Below are 6,088 nucleotides of genomic sequence, written 5' to 3' on the forward strand. Positions count from 1 at the left end.
CCCCCCACCCTACCCCTATCCTACTCCCCTGCTCGACCCCACGGCGACGCTTCGCCACGGCTGCTGGTCCATGATCTGTGGACAAACTTGGGACGGACGACGACGACGACGAGATGTTGACCAAGTTTCAAGCAGGAGCCGTGCAGCGTGGCGCGGCGTGGCTGGAGGACGGACGAACGGGACTCGCACCGCTGTAATTCTTTTACCTTCGCTTCTTCGTCCCCTATCCACCTCTCTCTCTCTCCCTCTCCCTCTCTCTCTCCCTCTCCCTCCCTCTCGATTTGTTGGGGAGTCGGGTTTCGGATTTGGCCAAGTGTCACGTCACTGCGTCTTGCCGAACGGCGGCGGTGGCGGGCGCGGCGGGCGCGGCCCTCCAAGTTTACTGCGTGGCGTGGCGGGGCGTGGCGGCGACGACCAATCACTGCGGACGCCGGCCCGGGAACCTATCACGTACTTGATAGAGCGGCGCGGGAGGGTCGCCTAGCCTAGGCTCGGCCGCAGGCAGGCCCGGCTGACGCTGATGGTACAAGTTTTACTAAGCCGCGACCCTAGACCCTTGGCGATGGCGAGCGTTATGGCCGACCCAGGCGCCTGCATTGTGGATCAGACGAGGCCCGCTCGAGAGGCGCCGTCGTCGTCGACGTTCGCGTCGTACCTGCCGGAAACGGAAACGGGATGGCGTCAGCAGCGCCGGCGACGCGTCCCTGGCTCCTCCTGGCCGAGCCGCTCTCTCTAGCCCCCACCTCTCCGGCCCCCCCGGTGCCCCGCCATTTCCGGTGCGAGAAGCATATGTCAAAGCGGGTAGTTGTGTCCTCCTGTCAAAATAACGCCGGGGACGGTTTTGTTAGGCACGGCGCACCGGAAACCCGAGTGTGTGAACGTCACTCACTTGTTGTGTATGAACCCCATTCGTAAACGGGCAGAAGTGTGCAAAATTTTAAAGCAAAATTCACACCTTAAGTGTACGAATGGGCCTTCTCTCACCTGCAAGTGTGCGACATTCACACACTTGCGCTCGGAGTGTGCCACTCCGTCCCGACCGGAGCGTAATGCGCTCGACGACAATGTCGGCGCTCTTAGCCTCGCTTTCTTTTTCCCCGGGCGGCCTCAGCTGTTGCGCACGTAACGAACGCGGCACATGCGACCCCGTTGTAATTACGAGGGGCTATGCATGTCGCGTTAGCGAAATGCTTATTCTCTGCTGCAACTGTGAAAAAGAAAAAAACAAACCAACTGCGCGCATCAGTGCAGTTGCCGCTGCTGCTGCTGCTGCGTTTCAGCTTGACAGAAAAAAAAGGGTGGGGGGAGTTTTTAATGTACTGGGACATTTTATTGGTACGCCCCGCGCGAGTTAAAGTGAAGTGGGCAACAGAAAAAGTGCGAAGAGTACAGTTATTGCAAGGCTCGAAAAACTGCCAGGTGCTGCTGCGCCCCGCCCCGCGTGCTCTCTTGCGTATGGCGAGTTAGTTAGTCAGGGGGCAGGGGGAAAATAGGTGAGTGGGAGAATGCGAAGAAGTAAGAGGAGCTGGGAGGAGGGGGTTGGGGGGAGGGGGGTTGCAGGTCGGTAATATCCGACAGAGCGACATGGTCCAGCGGCCTGTGGGGAGGCTGCCGGGACGGGCCTGCTGGGCCGCCTGTTGGCGCCTCTGTCAGCGCGAGGCGTGCCGTGCTCCCGCCCCGGGGGGAGGCCTGCGGGGATGAGGGGGGCAAGAGGGGAAGGCTCCCGCCCTCATTTCGGTCTTGATGAAACACGGCTCTTCGGCGGTGCGGCTCTCGCCAGGTCCGCCCCGTCGTTCTGTAGTAGATTCTGCTGCTCGGATTTTGATGGGCGGGAGTGATGCGCTGTGGCGCGGCGCGCGGCGGCGGCCCTGGCAGGCTAGGGGCTGAGTGAGAGGGGTTGGGGATCCGGGTCACTTTGCCGCTCCAGTGCCCTGCTCCCGCCCAGGGAGGCTGGCCGGAGTGACACGAGGACACGACGGACGGTCCTTATTTACCCGGGAGCTGCATTAACGTCCCCGTGTGTGTGAATGTGTTGTCGCATGGATCGGCTTGCCCTGCTTTGTGCTCCACTAGTGAAGGTTTGTTGTTTTGACGTCGACGATTGCAAACCTTTGAGAAATGGGTCATTGTTTGGTCGAATGTTGAGGCGTCGACGTCGACGTCATTTTTTGCTCTTGAACCGATTGAGTCTTTCATGACTGCTGACCCAACTTGTAATTGTATAATCCGTGTACCTTACCGGAACGGAAGCGCTTGTCGTAGAAATTTAGCTACTCGAATGATTTTTTTTTTAGATCGGCAGGAAAATTTCTCCTTTAGATATACCAATAATACGTAGACATTCATGAGCCTGCCAAGCTTTCTCCCTGTAGCCGGGGACATCACCTTTCGTGAGTATTGCTAGCTTTTTCCATACTCAGAGTCGTTTGGGCAGCTACTTTCCTCCGACGCTTAACCCATTTTTTTATTTCAGTGAAATAACTGAATTACTTTTTCTCAATTTTTAAACTTGTAGTATGCAATAGTAGTAGAATTTAAAATAATGCAGATCTTATCGCAGTTTTTGTATCTTGACAGTTGCATGATATTATTTTGCATCCTGAAGTCATCTGGAATGGTCAATTATTTTAACTAGATGTTTCATTTAAATCAATGATAAGTGTTAATCATGTTAATGAAAATCCAATACAGTATTCAGCTACACACTTTGACCCTTTAAATTTAGTTGTTTTTTTGCTATGTATCCTTTTGAACAATTTTAAAGTTATTTTCCATTTTTTTACAAGCAAAGCTGAAACGAAAAATGGCGAGTGACAATGTTTCATGAGGAAAAAATCCTAGAAAGTAGACATTTTGTAATTTGAAGAATCTATTCAGGGTGTGCGGCTGAGACCTGTGTAGCTAATCAACCTCTTTCTCTCTCCCTCTGCTTGGCGATGGCGTCTTCTTCCTTTCTCTGTTTTTCAGACGTTTGGTCCGTGAGGGGCAGCGCGGCTCGACCCTGTCGATAGGTGAAGCCTATTCAAAGGTAACTCATAGATGGGTGTGCTTATCTCTTTAGTTGTCTTAAACAGTTTGGCCCTTTGTCTCGTGTTGCCCCCTCCCCTATCCGCGTGGCGTGTCGAGGTCATTCTATCTCGTCGCGGTGGCGCACTTGTAGGTCGCAACCATGTTATTTATTTGCAGTCATTGGCTCGGCACCAAATATCTTATTCTGAAAAATCGATGTCGGTTCGATAGTCTGGCGATGCGCGCCAGGCTGTGAGTGGAGGTCGCCAAGACCAATGACTCCTCATTGTATTTTTCATTACCTTTCCGCTACCCCCTCCTGCTCCCTTTACCCGTAAAAGAGAGCAGCCCTCTTTCACACATTAATGAGTTAGTCTGCGGAAGGAGACAAGTTTCTCGTTTGACGACTAGATTTGGGCCGTATTTACCCTCTATCGGTGTGCTCTCATGAATGTTGTGCCATGTAATTGTTATGTGCGTGAGTTTGCACTATAGCTGTGTGCTTTCTGTGGTGTTCCGTGTATAACTTTGTACAGAACTTTGCTATACCGTCTTGTTCTATCTATCGTCTTGTGCGTCTTCTGTATGTTTATTGTTGTGATTGTGTTTGTAATGCTAATGCCAGTTCTCTCTTATCATGATATGCATCCACGTTTTTGTTTGGACATCCCTTTGGGCTGAAAAATGCTAGTTGGTAAAAATGTGTTCATTCAACACCAGTTTTTTTTCAGGCCGTCGCGAGTTGTTGCAGCGTTTTTAGCTGTCAAGGAAACACTTTGTGACGTGGTCATGGCAAGTCAGCATGACGACAAAAACGCCCCGGGACCACGCCCTACGTGTTTACCTAACCGCGCCCTCACGCACTCTGCCAAGCGTAGTACGAGAAATCCTACCTGGGTAGCAGAAACTTTTTCGGTACAGTTGTACCATTTCTCCGTGAGTTTTTTTTTTTTTTCAATTCGCTTCAATTAGTATTCGTAAACAACCTCGCGCGGGGGTAGTACATTTTTGTACCCGGTACGTGGCGGTACCCCGTCGTCGTCGAACTGTCCACAAATGGTGTAGCGGCCAGACAAATGATGGTGGCGAGCGTGGCGGGGCGGGCGGAGCGGGGATCAAGGGGGCACCATTAGTTTCAACTAAACTGCAGTTAGGCGACAGCGTCAGAGCTGCTGTTTACACCTATGCGCCCCGGGGCCCAGCCCGGCCCAGCCAGAGGCCGCTGACAGCTGCCGGCCATGCTGGGCTGTGACAGCACGACTAGCCGCCACGTACCTTACTCTTTTTGTTTTACAGAAAATTGTGCGTCTGTTTATATCATTTTTTTTCACGTGTGTAAAACAAATAATGCTGCTTTTTAACGTGGGGTGGTCGTCGTTGCGGATTACGGATCAGTTTTATTGAGCAGACCCCATTCTCTGTTTATCTGTACGGTTTTTCGTTCTATTTCGCCGCCCTTGTTCTCCCTTTGTCTCGTGCTATTCGTTTACGTCATTGCGTTTTGTGTCATACGGTCCCTCCCCCTACCCCTTTCCACTTTCCCCTGGCTGCTCGTCTCTTGTTGCCGACATAACGACCTGTATCCGGTTCCCTCTCCGCTCAGAGAGGGGTAGAAGGGGGAGTGTTCGGGGGGTGGAGGGGGTGATGGCACAAGATGAGAGAGAGAGAGAGAGAGAGAGAGAGAGAGAGAGCATGTTCACCACATAACGGCGTCGGTACGCGGCAGCGCGACTCCGATCGGGGATCAATACCGTGACCTGTTGCGCCGGGGCGTGGCGGAGCGTGGCCTGGTGAGCAGCACACCCTTCAAGGTGGAAGGTGAACCGAGCAAGAGGCTAAAGAGGGATGCGTGATAGTACACCGTTACCATCCTCGCTCGGGTAGACAGACACCCCTCTTCCGCGCCTCACTCTGCATTTTCTTCGTCGCATTTTTTCCCCCTTGTGGGTGGGGGTTTGGGGGCCCGAAATATCGTGTGCCTGAAGTGGAAAAGATGTCGGGATTCCAATTTTTTCCCCTCGTCTCTCTTGGGCGGCTCTCTCCTCGCCTGCTGGGCGACGCACCCGACGGGTGGTCAGCCGGCCCTTGGGGCCTAGCGGTGGCAGGGCGGGGCGGGGCGCACAGCAATCACAGAATATGCCAGAGCAAATAAGGCTTCACCCCCAGGGGCGCGCACGGCGGGGCGGACGGACCGCCCCCTCACTCTCGCTTTCTACCCCTCTCTCGCTCTCGCTCTCTCACTCTCACCTCTCCCGTCTCTCGCGCGCTCCCTCTCTGGCTGCCGTCTCACGGCGATCTCCTAAAATTCAAGCGGCCCTGGGCTTTTCAAACGCTTCCCTTCCTTAACCCCCGCCCGGCCGCCGCTCCTTCCGACAAATACTTTGTTGGCATATTGCTCCGCCCTGCTCCGCGCCGGTTCGGCCCGGCCATCGTAGAACAATTGCCGGAGGTGTAACAACGGAACGAGATTCTCTCCTACTCTTTATCTCTCTCTTCCCCCACCTTCCCACCCCATCTTCCCATCTCTCTCTCTCTTTCTCTCTCTCTCTCTCTCTCTCTCTCTCTCTCTCTCTCTCTCTCGCTGTGTCCTTTTCTCACTGTCCCGGTGGCTTTGTCCATGCGGCACAACGGCGCCAGGGCCATTCATTTGGTCGTCGCAGACTAACGCGGACGAAAATGCTACAACAAACTCTCTCTCTCTCTCTCTCTCTCTCGCTCCCCCTCTCTTTCTCTCGCTCCCCCTCTCTTTCTGTGTCTCTCTGCTCTCTGTCCCCCTGCTATCTCTCTCGCCAACTGCACACTCTAAAAAAAATTAATACAAAAATTTGTAATTTGGATATGCAGTTTTTTCAGCATCCATGATACAAAAAATTGTATTCTTTTGGATATAAAAATAAATTTGTAACGTGGATACAAAAATTTGTATCCATCGATACAGAATAAAACATTTCGTTGTATGCTCTGACACATAAGAAAAAGAGATTTTTTTTTCTCTTGGATGTCTTATTCTAGACGTTTCACTCCCATCACAGACGATTAACTTCAATGTAGTACTTTACCTTACCGGGATTTGAACCCC

General features: G+C 52.6%; 1 protein-coding gene across 6 annotated transcripts in view; it reads left to right on the forward strand.

Annotated features, from left to right (window-relative positions):
- LOC113206571 (CUGBP Elav-like family member 3) overlaps positions 1 to 6,088 on the forward strand; it is a 299,180-nt gene that overhangs the window by 209,535 nt on the left and 83,557 nt on the right. The gene's annotated exons all lie outside the window — the stretch shown is intronic.

Source organism: Frankliniella occidentalis, unplaced genomic scaffold (assembly GCF_000697945.3).
Source record: "Frankliniella occidentalis isolate FOCC.00 unplaced genomic scaffold, Focc_3.1 Scaffold110, whole genome shotgun sequence".
Lineage (NCBI taxonomy): Eukaryota > Metazoa > Arthropoda > Insecta > Thysanoptera > Thripidae > Frankliniella > Frankliniella occidentalis.